General features: G+C 40.1%; 1 long non-coding RNA gene and 1 pseudogene across 1 annotated transcript in view; one reads left to right on the top strand and one right to left on the bottom strand.

Moving 5' to 3' along the window:
- Positions 1-2,191: 2,191 nt before the first annotated feature.
- The window catches only part of LOC130543205 (uncharacterized), a 43,074-nt gene continuing 23,456 nt past the window's right edge, over positions 2,192-21,809 (bottom strand). The window contains exons 2-3 of the long non-coding RNA XR_008958368.1: positions 5,238-5,380; positions 2,192-5,135 (exon numbers count right to left, since the gene is read on the bottom strand). This is a non-coding gene — a long non-coding RNA (uncharacterized LOC130543205). The remainder of the gene's footprint in view (positions 5,136-5,237; positions 5,381-21,809) is intronic.
- LOC113263041 (mediator of RNA polymerase II transcription subunit 20-like) lies at positions 7,721-8,322 on the top strand (annotated as a pseudogene).

The following is a 21,809-nucleotide window of genomic DNA, read 5'->3' as shown; positions in this document are numbered from 1 at the left end:
CAGTGGTCTGCTAGAAAGAGCTTTGGCTAATCATAATACCATGATGACTAATTGTTTTCTTGATTAAAATGTCCAGATACACCCAGGGAAAAGGCACTGTTAAACTGTGTGTAGGAGCTACAGTTTAAGAGTATCAAAAACAGTTAAATTTTAACAAGCATTTTGGCAGATAGGTATGAGGTGGTTAAAATTTGAGCAAAAGTTAGGTTCAGGTATTTGTGAAGTAGTGGCTGAGGAAATTAGTTGTATTCTGTTGGTATTGTCACAGCAAGCACCAAGCTGAACAAAATTTTTCTATTGGGGCATTTTTAGGAAGCTATATTGGGTATTAACTGTTAACGTGGTGTGAGTTCTTAGAAGAAGTCATGGTAGTAGATTTCATCATCATTAATGCATTAGTGCATGAACTGAGTAGTTAAGCATACCCAGATTCAGACATAGGGAGGATTAGTAGGGAAAAGTACACTTTAAGTTTTCGTAGGTCAGTGCAAATCTAAGCGACAGTCATTAAAACATCTTCCTGGTGCATTGAAGAGCAGTTTTAGCCCTAGATTTGGGAGAATTTTCCTGGGTAAGCAAGTTTTGAATTTAACATTCAGTGTAGTTGGATTTAAGTTTTGTTTTCTGTGGTGCCACATTAGTCTATAGGATTGACCTACATGTTCACATGCGGAATAGTTGACCTCACCTTCAACCAAATGTAAATTTTTTATGCTGATGAACCTGCCTTTTGTTTCATTTGGTGCCTGCAATTTTCTTTGTTCAATGATGTTTGTACTTGCTGGCTATCAAGTTAAATGCACTTGGCCTCCTTTTGCTCCTGTTTTGCTATTTGACCTTAAACCTAGGCCAAGTACCAGTGTTGGTTATTGCAAGGGACTGTTCATTATTTCAACATGCAACCTTAGGGAACAAGGGAGATTTTCGTTTTAAGTTATGTTGTCAAAGTCTGTAGGTGCAGCGTCTTTAGGGCAGTGAATCCTGTTAAGTTCAAATTTACGATTAGGTGAGAAGTTGACATTGAGATTGTCCTTTCCCTGATCAAAAATGAATAAAGGCTTTTTAAACAAAATCCAAACTTTTCAATCAAGTCTTGATATATATGACTTTGAAGAAATACACTACATCTAGAGATTGTCTTGAAATTTACAAAAGAACTGAAAGAATGCATTTGTTTTTTTTTTCCCCAAGGGGCTTTGAAGTCTAAATTCAGGCTCTGTGAATGCCAACTGATAAAATTTTAAATACAGCAAGGCTAAGCTGTAGGACTTCATTTGGATGAACGATGAAGTTATTGAGGTGTCATCCTGAAGTATTCATTTAAAACTAATCTGACAAATTACTTGAAGGCATGAGGGTGAAAATTCTAAGGTCCTTACAACACAAACATAAGTAGCCTGTGTTACCTTGTTAAATGTGCTTCCTGAATGGTTTTGACCAAGTTCTGTGTGGTGTTACTCATCCTAATAGAAACGTTATTAATTTTACTAATATTATGTAGTCTCAGTTATGTTTAAGAATAAGAATATTAAGATGTCTGTTGGGATACTAACGTGGGTAAGCAGAGCTTTTATACCATTCCCTGGTGCATCTTTCAAAATGAGGACGGGGACTGGATTTTTGCTAATTGTAAATTTTAATACTTGATTTTTAATATCTGGAAATTTCATCTATCCATTATCAAGATTTTTTGATAGGATGTCAACCACGGGATGCCAAGTTTCACTGATTAAAAGTGATTCAAGGACACTGCAGGTGTACTGCAATTTTTTTGTTACCTTTTCTATGAAGTCATTCAAAAATACTGTCGTAAGACTATGGGTTGTTTTAGGGTCAGTTGGGTTTTGTATTTTTGTCTTGAAATAGTTTAATTGGATGTGCAATTTCAACGAATTTTGGTTGAATGGCAAGAAATAAAAATTCACCTTTGACTTACCAGCCACTGCTTTTTATAAATTAGGGTAGAGCATAGCGCTCTCCTGGGGTTGCAGGGTAATGTATATTCTGAAGACTTGATTTATGTTTAAGTGGCAGCTTGATCTGGTTTTTTTCTTTCAGTACTCATTCAAGAGGTGTACCCCTTGGGCATCTGGTTGGTTTAGTGGAGGATGTGTCTTGATCTCAGGGTTTACGTTTGAGCCCCGTGTTGGGTATAGAGATTACTTTTTTAAAAATCTTAAAAAAAAAAAAAACAAAAACATACCCCCCCCCCCATTTTGGGGGAGATCTATCTCCATCTCAGAGGGTGTTGGGACAGCATTGGATTTTGAAAAAAGGTTATTCAGTGTACTCCCAATTTGTTACTTAAAATGTAGGAATTTCAAATAACAATGTTTAAAGGTTTGGGTTTATCAAAACCCAACACAAATGAGAAATATGTGAGAACCACTATCCTGCAGACAAGTTTCCTTACGCAACTCTAGTGCTTATCTCTTGAGAATCTAGCCAAAAATGAATTCTGACCCCCCCAAAAAAAGCATATCTATATGTACATATTTTAAGTGTAGTTTCAAAGAAATTGTATCTTTGAAAGCCATCTAGTTTTGTTAAGATTTTACTTAATAGCGAGAGAGGGAGCACAAGCAGGGGGAGTGGGGGAGGGAGAAGCAGGCTCCCTCCTGAGCAAGGAGCTCCATTCGAGAATCCTGGGATCATGACCCAAGCTGAATGCAGATGTTAACTGAGCCACCCAGGTGCCCCAAAAGCCATCTAGTTTAAAAGGCTCTTGAGGTTTTTGGCTTTTATAGTAACTACAATTTACTGAATTTGCTATCCTTAATGAGGTTGCACAAAGGGGTTTCTTCAGATGTTCTCTGCTTGGGTATTTGTGTGTTGGCTGGTCAACACTTACAGAGAATGATTGTTTAATTAAAGAACAAGAGTGACTGACCCCACAAAAGGCCCTAGGGCAAAATTTATTAATCTGGTTTTTCAAATTGGAGAAATTAGCTAATTGGAAATACCAACTCACTACATTTTGGAATCTTCAATTTCTAGCACCTTAAGTATCTCTGAGTCCTAGATTTTGAACAGAAGCTTTCGTCACTTCCAGGAATGACCTGTAAGCATTAAGATTGATCAGTCTTTAATAAAATTAATTCGTAAGTGTTCAGATCTTTGTTGGAAAGTAAGATATTTGTTACAGTTGATTCTTTTTCCTCTAATGAAACTAGAGTCTTGATAAATTGCATGCAGCAAACTATTCATTCTCATGAGAGATCTGTCCTATAGGATTATTGAAGTTTTCTTGAACCATGAGACAGTTGGGACTTAAGTTTTCCACAGACATTGCAAGCAGAAGGATGAAAGAACAGTGATAGTAGGGGCTAAATGGTATTTTAGGGTAGTTGCAACATTTTTCATTACCAGGACACCCTTTAAATATATTCTTTCACAGACTCTGGGGGGGGGGGGGGGGATTGGTTGTTTTTCACTTTGTTTTGTTTGTTTGTTTTTATTTATTTGTTGAGAGAATCTCAAGCAGGTTCCATGCCCTGCCCAGAGCCTGATGCGGGGCTCAATGTCACGACTCTGAGAACATGACCTGAGCCAAAATCGAGTCAGAGGCTTAACTGACTGAGCCACCCAGGCTCCCCTGGACTGTGTATTTTGAATGGCTATATACTTACCAAATATATTGCTCATTATGTGATGACATTTCTATTAAAAAGACACAAAGGGCATCTGGCTGGCTCGGTCGGTAGAACAAGCAACTCTTGATCTTGGGATTCTAAGTTCGAGCCCCACGTTGGGTGTAGAGATTACTTAAAATCTTAAATTAAAAAAAGGACATATAGCTGTCATTCAGAATTTTCCACCTGTGATAATTGGCATCATACCACCAACTACAATGCCAGCTAAAAGCAAAGAAACGATATTTTCATTAGCTTGTGCAGATTTTTTTAAATATGTGATTTCTATCAGACTTAAAATACTGAAAATAAGTCTTAAGAATTTTCATTACTACTTTCTAGGACTTTAGCACCACACTGACCACATCATTGGAAATAAGGGAAAAATGCATTTTTGAGTATGCATTTCATATTCTGGGGGAAGTGATTTTAAAATACCTGCAGTATGGATACAATTCAAATTTTTTTATTTTGTTTTAAGAACTTTATTTATTTGACAGAGATAGTGAGAGAGCACAAGCAGGGAGAGTAGCAGAGGGAGAGGGAGAAGCAGGCTTCCTGCTGAGCAATTCAATGCGCAGCTCAATCCCAGGCCCCTGTGTCGAAGACACTTGACAGAGCCCCCAGGTGCCCCAATTCAAATTCTTTAAAATCATGCTTTTGCATGATTTCATCAGAAACAAAAAGAACTCCAAGTTATACCTTTGATCTCATTTAAAATATATACTTCTGTGTTTTTCATATGTTTATTCTTTAGTTACAGTTCATGTAAACTAGGACTTAAAACTTGTCAAATCAAAGAAGAACTTCACCCTGGCCTAGGTCTTCCCTTATTCTTTTAATTAAAGTTATCTTAATTGCTATTAGGATGATGTTTGAGAACACTAAGATACAGACATCAAAAGGATTTTTATTTTTCTTCTATTTCCCATCCGACACAGTGACAAATTCAGGGACATCATCTCACTTCCAGTTCTCTGCTGAGAGTGGGATTCTTTATTTTTTTTATTATAATCTTGACCCCCCAAGAGAGGAGGGTCTTGGCGTTAGCGCAGGTGCAGAGATTTGCCACTGACCCATAGCCAAGATTCACAGGACTATGAGGCGAGTGTTCAATCTGAATCTTTTTAAATTCTCCTGGGTATAAATATTTGCCCCTTGATGAAATCATCATCTTTCTTCATCAAGGACACCAACTGGGCAAATTTCACTCCTCTGCCTTTAACAGAAACAAGCAGACACTCTTAGCTAGGAAATACACAGGCATTAATTACTGTTCTCTTGACAATTCTGGAAAAGGTATGCAAATTCTTAGTATAAGTTGATTAAGAACAATGATCACAGGGGGCTCCTGGGTGGCGCAGTTGTTAAGCGGCTGCCTTCGGCTCAGGGCGTGGTCCCGGCGTTCTGGGATCGAGTCCCACATCGGGCTCCTCCGCTGGGAGCCTGCTTCTTCCTCTCCCACTCCCCCTGCTTGTGTTCCCTTTCTCGCTGTCTGGCTCTCTGTCAAATAAATAAATAAAATCTTAAAAAAAAAAAAAAAAAAGAACAATGATCACAGTTTATTAACTCCATTTGTTGCCATGAGAAAAGAAAATGCCTTACATGAAGATGTCAGTGGTTCTTAAATTATTCCATAAAATGCTTCGTAAGATCATCTTGTTTTTTTATTTAGCGGTAAATAGTCACATTTCCATGCATTAGCACATTCCTCATAGTAGGGTAAGAATATGTTCTCAGGTATACATCTATATGAGATAAAATTCTCATTAGATTTTTTTTTCAAAAAGTATTTAATACTTCTGTTTTCAGCAACTATGACCTAAGTAATTCAAATTAATCCTTCTGAACACAAGCAGGATGAAATATATTTTTAAGTCTTCTTAAAAGAACTAAACGAACTAAAAATATAATGAGAAATTCACCTGGCTAAAATCTAGAGAAGATCAAAACCTAGAAAAGTAGGTCTGGCATTCAAAGTTGGGTTTGATGGCCTTACCTGACAAAGGGCACAGAAGTCAAAAGCCTAGGCCGCCCCCAAGTGGAGACTCTGATACCCCAATTACTCCATTAAACTAAGGACTTCCAAAACACCTGTGAATCCAGTTTCCTCACCTGAGTAGTTAAGGGAACCTTAATCTCAGAATTTAGATTAAGATAGTTCTAGTAAGGGGCCTCAGGTGCCTGGAAAAAGCAAATGAAAATCGTTTCTTCATCCTAGATTTCTGATGGTTGCCACAAATGTTTTTTCAAACATAATGACTAATACATAATAAGTTAAAATCCACCATGAGTGAGAATCAACACAATGAACAAATCCAGCAGATACCAGGTCTCCTTGCTTACTACACTGAAATAAAATATAAACTTGAAAATACCTCAGGGAAGAGGAAACTATTAAAGCAACACAGTAGATCTGATAAAGAATCGAGTAGAACTTAGACAAAACAATAAATGAAATTAAAAACTAAAGATGGATGGGCCTAAAAAACAGAGTAGATGCAAGTTAAGAATTAGTAAACTGAAAGATAGTTGAGAAGAAACTATCCAAAATGTAGCATGGAAAGACAAAAACGTGAAAATTGCCATGGAGAGCCAGTGCCATAAAGGTTACAGTAGGTAGGTATAACATGTTTAATTGGAGTTCTAGAAGAAGAGACAGAGGCTCCCACAGCAGCCCACTGAGAGGTGAGCACGGCACATGGGGCGGGATGGAAGAGGAGCCTTAGGCTCTTCATGTGGGGTGGACGGCACCCCCCCCCCAAAAAAGTAAAAGAGACAGAATGAGGCAATGTATGAAGAGAAAATGGCTGAAATTTTTCCAGAAGTGATGAAATACAATCTACAGACACTACAGATAAAGGACTGGTATCCAAGATCTACAAAGAACTCAAACTCAATACACGTGAAACAAATAATCAAATCAAAAAATGGGCAGAAGATATGAACAGACACTTTTCCAATGAAGACATAGAAATGGCTAACAGACACATGAAAAAATGTTCAAAATCATTAGCCATCAGGGAAATTCAAATCAAAACCACACTGAGATACCACCTTACACCAGTTAGAATGGCAAAAATTGACAAGGCAAGAGACAACAATTGTTGGAGAGGATGTGGAGAAAGGGGATCCCTCTTACACTGTTGGTGGGAATGCAAGTTGGTACAGCCACTTTGGAAAACAGTGTGGAGGTCCCTTAAAAAGTTAAAAATTGAGCTACCCTATGACCCAGCCATTGCACTACTGGGTATTTACCCCAAAGATACAGACGTAGTGAAGAGAAGGGCCATATGCACCCCAATGTTCATAGCAGCATTGTCCACAATAGCTAAATCGTGGAGGGAGCCGAGATGCCCTTGAACAGATGACTGGATTAAGAAGATGTGGTCCATATATACAATGGAATATTACTCAGCCATCAGAAAGAACGATTTCTCAACATTTGCAGCAACATGGATGGGACTGGAGGAGATTATGCTAAGTGAAATAAGTCAAGCAGAGAAAGACAATTATCACATGGTTTCACTCATTTATGGAACATAAAAAATAGGAAGATCGGTAGGAGAAGGAAGGGAAGAATGAAGGTGGGGTAATCAGAAGGGGGAATGAACCATGAGAGACTGTGGACTCTGGGAAACAAACTGAGGGATTCAGAGGGGAGGGGGGTGGGGGATTGGGATAGGCTGGTGATGGGTATTAAGGAGGGCACATACTGCATGGTGCACTGGGTGTTATATGCAAGTAATGAATCATGGAACATTGCATCAAGAACTGGGGGTGTACTGTATGGTGACTAATATAACAAAATAAATATTATTTAAAAAAATAAAAAATAAAAAGCTACTGAAGATGAAAAAAAAAGAAATACAATCTACAAATTCAATATACCAACAAATTGCAAGTAGGAAAAATACAGAGAAATCTATACAGAGATACATTTTGGTGAAACCAAAATGTTTAACAACAAAGAGAAAAACCTCGACAGAAGCTTGCATGAGGGGGCTTCCCTTACTGTGGGCAGCCAGAGAACACTGTAATTCAACTGTTTGTACCTGCCACCCTTCTGGCTCAGTACCACGGGAGTGACTCGTGTGTCCCAGATGCCTGCGGCTGAGGGCAAGAGTGTCCAGCAGAGGGTGGAGCTCCTCACCGGAAATTGGAGATGCTTGAGGCAGAGAAGCAAGGAACATTTTGCGTGGATTATGAGACCCACCACACAGCGGCCTCTACTCTTGGCAGCCAAGGTCAGGCTGGGAAGCCGATGTACGTGACGCATGACTCAGAGTACCCTTTGAGAATGGCCCTTGCCTTATTGCCGACACCAACTTCGATGTGCTCATGGTGAAGCTCAAGGGCTTTTTCCAGAGTGCCTAGGCCAGTGATTGAGACCTGGAGTACCCGTTAGCAGTACTGTGACTTCCTAGTGAAGACGGGCATGGTCGCCAGGGGACCCAGTTCCCGAGGCCTCTCTGTAGCGGTGGAGTATGACCCCTGGGTGGTAGCTAGCGGCAGCTGGAGCTTGCTGCTCAAGTTCCTACAGAGTTTTCTAGGCAGCCACACACCAGGGAACAGTGTCAGGAACAGCCGCGATGCCATCTATGGCCCAGCAGATACTATGGTCCAGTACGTGGAACTCTTCAGTAAGAGCCGCAAGCAGCAGCAGGTGCCGCTGGCTAGGATTCGGTAGTGGCTGACAGCTGCCCGGCTGAGCTCTGTCACCAGGCGGACTGTACAGGAGGAACAGGTGCTGCACCCTGAGGCCCCTGGACCCCAGATACCCGAGGCAGACATGGAGGCTTCTCTCCCTCTTCCCAGCTGTGACTTCCGTTCTGGGGATCTGGACTCCCCTCCCCTGACCCTCACATACAGCCCCCCAGCAGATGTGTCACCCTACACCTTCCTGGACTTGGCCTGTTCTCAAGAATGGTAATTATGAAGAGTGGAGAAGTGTGAAGCTTTCCTGCTTTAGGGGAAAAGGTAGGACAGGGCTGTGCCTGCCTAGTGTTGGTGGGGAAAGCAGTCTGTATCTCCAGCTATTGAGGATTTGGCCTAGGTCCGCAGTGGACCGGCTGGGCTGGGCTGTAATAAAAGCCTCTCCCTCTACTCCAGGGATGCAGTTGGGCCTCTCCTGCACCAGTAGGAGGCATAACTTGGTGTAATGGCTATCATTTCCTGACCTGTTTGCTGAAGTGAACCGTGACATGACTTTTCTAGGGTGTTGCCGGAGTCCTTTGGAGTCTCCCTCTGGCATCTCTCCATTCTGTTGTGAATGAGGTTAAGCTACAGGCTAAGCTGCTCTAATAAAGAGAACCTAAAGTACAGTGGCTCTTAGTAGAAGTTTATTCTTCTCTCTTCTAATCGTACAGGTGTAATCAGATGGTCTGGGGCAGACTTAGCTGTGCAAGGTCACTGGGACCTCGGTTTCCTTCTCTCTTGTTGCTCAGCCGATCTTCGGGTGTTGACCTTGCCCACAAGGTCATCTCTGTGTCTACAATACCCTGGGGAAAGAGAACAAAGCAGTTTCTTTTCAAAGGATATGACCTGGAGTCGTTCAAATCAGTGTGGCCACACTTTGCTGAAAGAGCCTCTTACTTGGGTGGCCATGTATCCAGTTAAAACTCAGGGGCTTCTGTAGCTGAAAGAAGAAGGAGAAAATGGAGGTGGGGGCCCAGTCAGGAGCCTCTGCTACGTGGAGCTCAATGGATGTGCCCGGGAGGGCCCTTGGTTGCAATTTTGCAGATTACCCCTGGAACGAAGCCATTTGTTTGTGAATTGCGTTGGGATAGGGCAGGTGCCACAGCCACTTGCGAGTTTAGCTGTCTTAGTCACACTGGGCAGTCAGTTCCGCACCCCTTGCCTAAGGGTTCGAGGCTTCCTCAGCTCTTTGTCCTCATCTCATATGAGCCTCCAAGCTGCTCATTTGGCTTAACATTGCCTGCCCACCACACTCCTGCTGCAGAAATGTTCAGTAGGGCTAACATTGGTGTATACAGTCAGGGATGGTCTTCGGAATCCTGTTAATGTCCATACTACAGAGCTGTCCTCAAGGATACTGTCCCTCACTGAAGGTACCTAAGAGCAAGTATTTTCAGATCTAAAGCCTCTGCAACAGAATCGGGTAGTGGTCGTGTTTCTCTTTTAGCTTTCACTGACAGGAAGCGCCATTTAATTTTCCAACTACATGACCTGCCATCTGCATTTTTTTGTTCTCCTTTTCCCCTGGCTTTTTTGTTTCATTTTATTTTTGCTTTTTTAAGTTGAGGTGTGTTTTAGATGTCATTTACATACAATAAAATGCAACGATCTTGAAAAAGAGAGAGAAAAAACTTCAAAGTAGCTAAATCTAGATCCAGCTATCAGTAAGCAGGAAATACAAGAAATACAGGCACATGTTAAACTACCATGAGAATGCAATCATCCAGGGGTTCCTGGGTGGCTCAGTCAGTTGAGCGTCCAACTCTTGATTTGGGCTCAGGTCATGGGATCAAGCCCCACGTCAGGCTCCACTCTCAGTGAGGAGTCTGCTTGAGATTCTTTCCCTCTCCCTCTCCCTGGGTCCCTCCCCCCACTCATGCTCTCTCTTTCTCTAAAATAAATAAATAGGGGTGCCTGGGTGGCTCAGTCATTAAGCGTCTGCCTTCAGCTCAGGTCATGATCCCAGGGTCCTGGGATCAAGCCCCACATCGGGCTCCCTGCTCAGCAGGAAGCCTGCTTCTCCCTCTCCCACTCCCCCTGCTTTTGTTCCCTCTCTCGCTGTGTCTCTGTCAAATAAGTAAATAAAATCTTTAAAATAAAATAAAATAAATAAATACACTTAAAAAAAAAGAATGCAACCATCCAAATCTAGAATATGGAGAACTCAACAATTAGAATGTTCCATACCTTCAACAAATAAATGACTTAAAAAAGTGTGGAGTGAGGTGGTTCTAAGATTAAAAAAGACTTATGGAAAGCAAGATTTATTATGGCAAGCAAACATTTAAAGTGCAAGTCACTTTGCCGTAATTATGACATTGTATGGGTTATATGCATAATGGAGATAGTCTTCCCATGTCTGGAGAATTCTCATATGAGTCTTGGTGAGAAGCAAGGAGTAACACTCAAAATAGAAATTTAATAACCGCTTTCCCAGGCTCCCTTACAGCCAGAGCATAGATATGTGGCCTATCAATAAGAAATCTCCTACATTAGACTTGGAGACAGGAGCCAGTGAATCAAATTGATTTAGTGGAGGCAATACTAGGACAGGTGGCAGTCATGGTGGCCACTACTTTCTTAATAACGGAGGTGCTTTCCCAAAGGTTCTAGCAGCAGCATTCAGTTTCCAGCCTGGGGAAGGTCAGTGTTGAAAGCAGCGGCATCTGTCCACAGCAGGAGCAGCAGCAGTAGAGACAGAAGCATCTTTATGGAGCCAATTTTGTGGTGTGATTTGGAAATCGTTGCTGGATGAGAGTTCCCAAATGTGGCTTTCCAACTCTCCTACAGGGTGTAAGGTACTAAAATAGCCATTATTAAATTCATTTTTAGCTAAATATATATATGAGTAGGTATTCAACAGACTTATTAATCAGAATTACTTCCAGAACAGCAGAGCGAGGGCATCCAAAATTTCATGTCATCATAAAAGCAATGAGAACAGTGGCAGAAACAACTGTCAAAGTCCACTTTTTTAGAACTCTGGAAATAAAGTCTTGCAACAATCCAAGGTGCATTTTTTGTTTTAAATGACTGAATCTCAGAAGAGAGCTTTATGATGTCATAACTTCCCTTTAAGGGAATACAATGACCAATGCTATACCAACAATTTAGATACCGAGGTGAAAGGAACAAAGTCCTAGAAAGAGAAGAACTACTGAAACTACATAAGAAGAAATAGACAAATGGAACAAGAGATTGAATTAATAATTTTTTAAAACTTTCTATGAAGAGGGATGCTTGCCTGGCTCAGTTGTTGGAGCATGAAACTCTTGATTGTGGGGTCATGAGTTCAAGCCCCACATTGGGGGTAGAGATTACTTTAAAGTAAAAAAACAAAACAAAACAAAAACAACTTTCTATGAAGAAAAATCCAGGTCCAGAAACTTCGCTGGTGAATTTTATCAAAATGTTTAAAGAATTAACACCCCCCCCAAAAATGAATTAACACCAATCCTTCACAAACTCTTCCAAAAAACAAAAGAGAGAACATTTCCTGACTTATTCTATGAGGCCAGTATTACCCTGATATCAAAACCTAAAAAAGATATAACGAAAACACTACAGAGCAATATACCTTATGGATATGCACACACAAACCCTCAAAAAAATTCTAGGAAAGAGAATTCAGCAACATATAAAAAGAATTATACACTATGACCAAGTGGAATTTATCCCAGGAATGCAAGGTTGGTTTAACATCTGCAAATCAACGCCAATGTAACGTACCATATTTTAACATACTAAAGAACAAAAACTACATGATAACTTCAGTAGCTGCAGAAAGGCACCTGACAAAATCCAACGCCCTTCCATGATTCAAAAAACAAGACAAAACACAACAACAACAACAAAATACTCAACAAACTAGGAATGCAAGAGGTTATGGACTAAATTGTGTTCCCTCACCAGAATTCATATGTTGAGGCCCTAACTCCTAACTGTATTTGGAAATAAGACCTTTAAGGAGGTAATTAAGGTTAAATGAAGTCATAAGGATAGGGCCCTAATCTGATAGACCTGGTATCTTTATAAACAAAGGAAGAGGCACCTGAGATCAATCTCTTCACACACACACACACACACACACACACACACACACACATACACACACACACACACACACAGAAAAGCTATAGCAGGACACAGCAAGAAGGAACACATCTGTAAGCCAGGAAAAAAACGCCTCGCCGTGGGGCACCTGGATTGTTCAGTCGGTTGGGTGGCTGGCCCTTGATTTCGGCTCAGGTCATGATCTCAGGGCCCCGGGATTGGCCACACATCGGGCTCCACACGCAGCAGGGAGTCTATTTGAGGATTCTTTCTCTCTCTCCCTCGCTCCTCCCCCCACTTTCATGCTCTCTCTAATAAATAAATAAATCTTTTTTAAAAACGCCTCACCGGAATGCAACCCTGCTGACACCTTGATTTTGGACTTCTAGCCTCCAGAACTGTGAGAAGATAAATGCCTAGAGCTTAAGCCACCCAGTTTGTAGTATTTTGTAATGGCAGCCTGAGCAGACATATAGAAGGGAACTTCCTCAACCTGATAAAGACTATCTAGAAAAGTCCACAGCTAACATCACACTTAAGAAAGACTGAATGCTTTCTCCCTAAAATGAGGAACTATGCAAGGGTGTCAGCTCTGTTGCTTCCATTCAACATTGTACTGAAGGTTCTAGCCAAGCAGTTAGGCCAGATTGAAAAATGAAAGCTATCCAGATTGAAAAAGAAGTAAAACTATCTCTATTTGCAGATGACATAATCTTGTATACATAAAATCTTAAAGACTCCACAAAATATTAGGTAATAAATGAGCTCAGCAAGGTTGAAGGGTATAAGATTAATATAAAGCTTGCATTCCCAGGACAAATTCCACTTAGTCATGTGTATAATTCCTTTTATATTAAATTAAAAACTTCTGCGCTTTAAAGGACTACACCATGTAAGTGAAAAGGCAACACATAGAATGGGAAGAAATATTGCAAAACACATATGTGATAAAACACTCATATCTAGAATATATAAGGAACACTTACAACTCACAAACAAGACAAATAAACCAATTTTTAAATGTGCAAAAAATCCAAATACACGTTTCTCCAGAGAAGATATACAAATGGTCGAAAAGGACATGAAGAGATATTGAATATCATCAGTCATTAGGGAAATGCAAATATCAAAACCACAATGAGATACTGCTTCACACACACTAGGATAACTAAATCAAAAAGACAGACAATAACAAGTTTTGGTGAGAAAATGGAGAAATTAGAAACCTCATATATTATTGGTTGGAATATAAAACAGGAGCAACTTTGGAAAACAATGTGCCATTTCCTCAAAAAGGTAAATGTGGAGTTACCATATGACTCAGCAATTTCTTTCTTTTCTTTTTTAAGATTTTATTTATTTATTTATTTATCTATTTATTTATTTATTTAGAGAGCACACAAGCGGGGGGGGGGAGGGGCAGAGGCAGAGGGAGAAAGAGAATCTCAAGCAGACTCCATGCTCAGCATGGAGCCCAACCTAGGGCTCAATCTCACGACCCTGAGATCGTGACCTGAGTTGAAACCAAGAGTCGGACACTTAACTGCCTGCACCACCCAGGTGCCCCCCAGCAATTTCATTCTTAAATTTATTTATTTTATTTATTTATTTTTAAGATTTTATTTATTTATTTGACAGAGAGAGAGGCAGCCTGCAAGAGAGGGAACACAAGCAGGGGGAGCGGGAGAGGAAGAAGCAGGCTCATAGCGGAGGAGCCCGATGTGGGGCTCGATCCCAGAATGCTGGGATCACGCCCTGAGCTGAAGGCAGACGCTTAACCGCTGTGCCACCCAGGCGCCCCTCATTCTTAAATTTATACCCACAAAATGTTAACATGTCCACACAAAAACTTGTACTTAAATATTCATAGTAACATTATTCATAATAGCCAAAAAGTGGAAACAATCCAAATGTTCATCAATTGGTGAATGGGTAAGCAAAGTGTGTATATCTGTATGATAGAATATTATTTGGGCATAAAATGTAATAAAGCAATGATACATACTACAACATGGATGAAACTTGAAAACATAATAAGTGAAAGTAGCTAGACATATAAAATCACACATTATATGATTCATTTATATGCAATGTCCAAAATATGTAAATCCAGAGACACCAAAAATAGGTTAACAGTTGCTCAGGGGCTAGGAGAAGATGTAGGGAATGGCTGCTATTTATTGTGTATGGGATTCCCTTTTTTGAGTGAAGAAAAAGTTCTAAAGTGGTGATGATTGCACAACTCTGAACAGATTACAAACCATCAAACTGTACATTTTAAAAGATGAATATTTAGGGCCCCTGGGTGGCTCAGTTGGTTTGGCAGCTGCCTTTGGCTCAGGTCATGATCCCAGAGTCCTGGAATCGAGTCCCACCTCGGGTTCCTTGCTCAGCAGGGAGCCTGCTTCTCCCTCTGTCGGCTGCTCCCCTTGCTTGTACACGCTCTCTCTCTGACAAATAAATAAAACCTTAAAAAAATAAAAAGATGAATTTTTAAACTATATGAATTACATCTCTTTAAAGTTGTTACTTAAAAAAAAAACAATTCCATCCAATACAAATTATATGCCTCTATTTGAAACAGATTGAACCATCAGCTATGACAAGACAGTTTCAAAACACACTAAGGGGGCGCCTGGGTGTCTCAGTCAGTTAAGCGTTTGATTCCTGATTTGGGGTTAGGTCATGATCTCGGGGTTGTAAGGTCGAACCTCGCCTTGGGCTCAAGCACAAGAACCTGCTTGAGATGCTCTCTCTCCCTCTCCCCCTGTCCCTCCCTTCTCTCAAAAACAAAAATACAAAACACACACACACAAACACATTAAGGAAACTTAAAATATGTATATCATAATAGTATGTAGTTATCTTTTAAAGAAAGTTCTTACCTGTTAGAGATACATACGAAAAATATTTATGCTAAAATGATATGGTATATGGTATTTACAGCATAAAAATATAGAAAAAGCAAAATAGGAATAACGCTGATAATTTTTTTAAGTGGGTGATAGATACTTGCGTCCATTTCATGATTATTTCTAGTCTAGTGTATGTTTTGAAATTTCCCTTTAAAAATATGAAAAATAACAAATAAGAGAGGAAAATAACAAGCAACTGGGGAGAGAAGTACTGTTTCCAAAGGAGCAACAGTAAGGCTTAGATCTGACTTCTGAGTGGACAAAATGGGAGCCAATCAACAGTAGAATGATATATTCAATATGCCGAAAGAGAATAACTATGCCTAAGAATTCTCTGCCAGCCAAAAATTTTTCAAGATTGAAGATGAAATTAAGATATTTTCTGAAAGAAAAAAACCTAACACTTCACCATGAGGAAGTTTTCACTAAAGGAAATTTTAAAGCTTAAACTAAATGTAGAAATAAGTGATCCCAGAGAAAAGGCCCAAGTTACAAAAAGGAATGAAAAAAAGTTAGTGCAAATGTGGGGAAATGTAAATGCATGTTGACAAGAAAAAATAAATGTTCATGAAAAGCATATGTTCTTGTAGACATTCTACCATTCTTAGAAGGTCATGGTTACAATTGGGTTTTTTGGAATTCTGTTTTTATGAAGAAGACTATAAATAGCTTTGCATCATATTTTTTATTCCTTTGGATTGGAGCAATTCTTTCTTGTGCATTTCTCAAAGTAGTATAATTGTGTACCTATTGAGCTCTCCAAAGACTAAATAATCTACAGGGCTAATTATAATATTTTTGTACTATTTCATTCTAGTTTGTTTCGTGTGCCAACAGTGGTCTTTACTTTTTTTTCCAAGTTTGAGATGTAACACTAACTTAAGCTCTTTTAGTTCACTTTTGTTGTATTTTAATATGACTGAACTAGTTAGTTCCTAAGTTGCAAAAGAAATTTTATTATTTACCCTATAATTTTGTTACTGAAGCAGGATATTTTGACTGTGTCATTTTGGACATTCAGAATAATTTCATATACCACTATTTATTCTTTGTATTGGCCATAGTGTGGATGGTGGTTACATCCTATAGAAACTGACCTAAGTATGTCGAGAAATTAGACTGGCCAAGTATTAGACTATCCAGTACAACGGAAGCATCCTGAATGATCAAAAAGTACATAATTTTCTCATGGATTTTCTGAGAAAGAAATACAAATTATCATTCTTTTATCAAATTCAAAATGAATATTACTGGTATGAATGACATAAAATAAAAATGATTTTATCTAAAAGTGCGTATGGTCAAATTAGTAATACACATTTTATTTTAAAAAATCACATCTTGGGGGCGCCTGGGTGGCACAGCGGTTAAGCGTCTGCCTTCGGCTCAGGGCGTGATCCTGGCGTTATGGGATCGAGCCCCACATCAGGCTCCTCCGCTATGAGCCTGTTTCTTCCTCTCCCACTCCCCCTGCTTGTGTTCCCTCTCTCGCTGGCTGTCTCTCTCTCTGTCGAATAAATAAATAAAATCTTAAAAAAAAAAATCACATCTTGGGGATGTCTGGGTGGCTTAGTTGGTTAAGGGACCGACTCTTGGTTTTGGTTCAAGTCATGGTCTCAGTGTTGTGAGATCGAGCTCCTGCATCTGGCTCCATGCTCAGCTCAGTGTCTGCTTGGAACTCTCTCTCTCCTTCTCCCTCTGCCCCTCTCTCTCTCAGATAAATAAATCTTAAAAATACATCATCATAAGGCTGTACCATAACACATGTGTTACTCCACTGATGTATATTTAAGTCTAGCCAGTTTCCTACCAATCAAATAACACTACATGGTACAACACAATCGTGTGTGTGTTTAAGACATTATTTTTAAGTAATCTCCACAGCCACCATGAGGCCCAAACTCACAACCCTGAGATCAAGAGTCACATGCTCCACTGACTGGGCCAGCCAGGTGCCCCCAACACAAGTTTTTTTTTTTTTTTAACGATTTTTTATTATATTATGTTAGTCACCATACAGTACATCCCCAGTTTCCGATGTAAGGCTTGATGATTCATTAGTTGCCAACACAAGTTTTTTTTAACCTAAAATTATTCTGACCTCCCTCTTAATTACTGGGAGAGAAAATTATTAGATATCCAATCCAGTGTAAGCTTTGTCTAAATGATCCATTCAGATTCATTAAGCCAGCAAAAGAGTCTCTGGAGTGAGTAAGTCTAATACCAAAACAGCGTCTCAGATGTAAGGTAAGGTAATCATGGGAGTGACATCTCACCACTTTGCCAAATTCTGTTGTTTAGAAGCAACCAAGAAGTCCCATTCACAGTCAAGGGTAGATAATTACACAAAGGTGTGAATATGAGAAAGAGGGGATAACGTGGTGCCACCTTAGAGTTTGCCTGACATAGTTGGAAAGAAAGATAACATACATAGAAGAAAAAATGGTAAATTTAAGGTACAAATTCAGGTGGCTGGAGTAAGTCCAAACATAACAGAAACCACAGCATGAATGAATGAAATTCAACTGATAAAAGAGAGCCTGGGTAAAATAAAGACAAATGTTGGGTATGTAATTTATAAGAAGATAGACCCAAAAGAAAATGATACAAGAAGGCGAAAAATATTGACATGGGAAAATATACAGCATTACAATACTAACAATTCTGGTAATAGGGAAAATGGAATTTAATGTAAAAAGCAATAAAAGGTAGTGTGAAATACTTCATATTAATAAAAGTATAAAACATCAGGAAGATATACTAGTTTTGAAACTTTAGGAACCAGACAAAATACAATACAATTCAAAACAGAAATCGAGCCATAGTCGCTGATGGCAATGCAATAATATTAAAAGAAAATAACAGCCATAAAGAGATTCAAACACGTTGAAATAAGAAATATTGTATTGGAGCGCCTGGGTGGCTTAGTCGGTTAAGCATCCAACTCTTGATCTCTGCTCAGGTCTTGATCTCAGGGTGGTGAGTTCAAGCCCCGCACTGGGCTCCACGCTGGGTGTGGAGCCTAATTAAAAATAAATAAATAAAGGAAAAGAAAGGAAAGAAATACCATATTAAATGTATATATAGATTAAAGCTGTAGCCTAACTTTAGAAATCTTAGAATATGACAAAGATCATGCTGGAAGACAACATACCATATATCTCTGGCTCTTAGAGACTATCTTTTTAGACCCCTGCTCCTCTTTGCAAACTGCAATTACTTCTTCCTCCTCCATCTACTGAATACATCAGTGACTCCATGGTCCCCTCCTCCAGACTTTCTTCTGCTTTTCAAGGCTCTCGAGTAACATATTTTGGGACCAGGAACAAATGTTAACTATATTTACCTGTTAACCTCTTTAAGTCCCACACTAACCCTGATGAGAGAAACACAGTTTAGAGAGTGCGAAGTAACTTGCTCAGTGCAAGCTGACCGAAACTGCAGCAAGGACAACTAATTCGTCCAGTGCCTCATCCTTCCCCAGCCAGGATCTCAAGCATGAATGTGTGGAAACCTGCACCCTTTTACCCAGGCAACCCCGCAGTGTGTGTTCAGAGGCGTTTTCCCCAGCTTGGATCTTCTTGGAAAAGTTTATCAAGATTATCTATATACCAGTCTATACCGCTTAAGTATATCAAACTAGTAAGAATTAATTTATACCATCTCGATCCTACTTTTTTTTCCTGTCTGGAACAGTGCTAGAAAGAGCATCACTTTTTCTGCAGGCGTTCAACTTGAGAAAGTAATAAATTGGCTGGAACTGACAAAGTAAAAATATGCCCTGCTATGTGTCGGTCTAGGAGGACAGATAAAGTCAGCTGCAAATTTAACAAGGAATGAAGTTTCTCCCAAGGACGTGGTGCCATAGTAACGCATCAAAACAGCCCCCTTTGTTGAATGGCTAGTGATTCTTTTTTTTTTTTTTAAGATTTTACTTATTTATTTATTTGAGAGAGAGCACGAAAGTGAGAGAGTGAGAGAAAGCATGAGCAGGGGGAAGGGGGAAAAGGAGAGGGAGAAGCAAGCTCCCCGCTGAGCAGGGAACCCCACTCAGGGCCCGATCCCATGACCCTGAGATCAGGACCCAAGCCAAAGGCAGAGCTCAACCGACTGAGCCACCCAGGCGGCTGATTCCTAACATCATAGACTAGAGACTTCGCTGTTTGAAAATAACAATCAAGAATGAAATGTCCCACTCTTTCTTAGAGAATCTAAGGCACAAAGAAGCAATCTTGATGTCCAGTCCAGGTGCAAAACTTCAGAGGAGAGATTTCTGAAGACAGCATTCCACACTTTAACTTTGCAGTTTCCAAGGAAACAGGAGCCTGTTCAATTTTGCGGTCCAGATCTGACCTTGCCTCCTTTATACATGACCCTGCTTTGCTTTGATCCTATCAAAACACTGCTTCATTTAAATTTCACCTAAATGGGGGAGCCTGGGTGGCTCAGCTGGTTAAACCTCTGCCTTGGGCTCAGGTCCTGATCCCGGGGTCCTGGGATGAGCCCCGCATTGGACATCAGTTTCCCTGCTCGGCGGCGTCCTGCTTCTCCCCCTTCCCTCTGCCGCTCCCCTTGCTTGTGCTCTCGCTCGCTCACTCTCTCTTATTTAAAAGAAAATAAAATAAATGTCACCTAAATGTCACCCTTCCCCCCAAATCCTGTAACTCATCTTTTCCTCTGTTTAGTGAGACACCGCATAGTTTCTCCATGCACAGTCTCTCTCATTGCAACAAGTGAGTAAACCTCACTTCGTTGACTACAGGTTTGTCCCAGATGCTCTTTGGCTGCTTGGGCTGGAAAATCACCACCAAGGATAACCAAGACCCTCCCTGCTATGAGCTCCGACCTCCATTCGGTAAGAAAATGCACATCTGAGACCATTTGAGGTTCCCCTGCCCGAGGCCTCTCTCCCTCCTTGATTGCATTGATTTTGTGCTGTATCTGGACTTTTATTACCTCTTGGGCTCTTCGGAGTCATGCTGATTTCTTGAAAAGTAGGCGGGGCAACTTCTCCTTGTGGTTAGGGCCCAAACTGTGATATTTTTATTTTTGACCAACAGTCAGCCAATGTCTAATGGGTTGCCTGCTAATGAATTTGCACTGCTTGCTGACCTAACTCCCCGGAAGGTGGTCTGGAATTGTAGAGGCTGCTCTGAGAATTTTGACATGAATAAGATTGTCCATTTCGGAGATGCCTTAGAATGAAAAAGGAGGGAAAAAACCTCTCTTGAGGGGATTGTCTATCTTATCTATTTACAGGAGATTTCATTTAGTTTAATGGAAGACCCCCTCCCTCCTCAAACATCCTTCATTTCCATTCTTAAGAGATTAGTAAATATCAGTCTTTGACTTGATAAAACTGCCAAGAGCCCGAGTTACTGTTTAACCCAGTTGTATCCACTGTGTGTGTGTATGTGTGTGTTGAAATGGGTTTTTCCAAATCTAATCTTTTCCCTCGCCTTGCAGCAGAAAGATTATTAGCCTTTCTCCAATGATAATTTTATATGTGTCTGAAGCTGGGTCCCACTCACTTTTGGCAACCACTGTTCTGTTCTCTGTGTCCATGAGTTTTGCTTGTTTGATTGGTTTTTTAGATTCCACATATGAATGAGATCATGTATTACTTCTCTTTCTCTGGCTGACTTACTTCACTGAGCATACAACCCTCAAGAGCTAGCCATGTTGTCCCAAATTGCAAGATCTCATTCTTTTTATGGCTGAGTAGTACTCCATTGTCTGTGTGTGTGTGTGTGTGTGTGTGTGTGTACCACAATTTCTTTATCCATGCATCCATTAATGAACACTTAGATTGTTTCTAAATCTTGCCTATTGTAAATAATGCTGCAATGAACATGGGGTGCATAGAACATTTCAAACTCATGCTTTCATTTTCTTTGGATAAATATCCAGAAGTAGAATTGCTGGAGCAAATGGTAGTTCTGTTTTTTAAAAATTTTTTAAAGATTTTATTTATGTATTTGACAGAGAGAGACCGCGAGAGAAGGAACACAAACAAGGGGCGTGTGAGAGGGAGAAACAGGCTCCCCGCTGAGCAGGGAGCCCACTGTGGGGCTTGATCCCAGAACCCTGCGATCATGACCTGAGCCGAAGGCAGACGCTTAATGGCTGACCACCCAGTGCCCCTGTTTTTTAATTTTTTGACAAACCTTCATATTGTTTTCCGTACTAGCTGCAGCCATTTACATTCTCATCAGCAGTGCATAAGGCTTCCCTTTTCCCTATATTCTCAGCAACACTTGTTATTTTTTGTCTTTTGTCTTTTTATTTTTTTCATTTTTATTTTTGAGTAAGCTCTACACCCAGTTTGGAGCTTGAACTCATGACCTAGAGATCAAGAGTTGCACGTTCCACTAACTCAGACAGGTGCCCCCATTTTTTTTTTAATTAGTGCTTCATTAACGATATTTCTTAAATTTTATTATTTATTTTGAAGGACTTTTTAAAAAAAGATTTTATTTATTTATTTGACAGAGAGGGAGAAAGAGCACAA

This window comes from Ursus arctos, unplaced genomic scaffold, assembly GCF_023065955.2.
Source record: "Ursus arctos isolate Adak ecotype North America unplaced genomic scaffold, UrsArc2.0 scaffold_9, whole genome shotgun sequence".
Taxonomy (NCBI): Eukaryota; Metazoa; Chordata; class Mammalia; order Carnivora; family Ursidae; genus Ursus; species Ursus arctos.
This window is presented reverse-complemented; position numbering and strand designations above follow the sequence as displayed.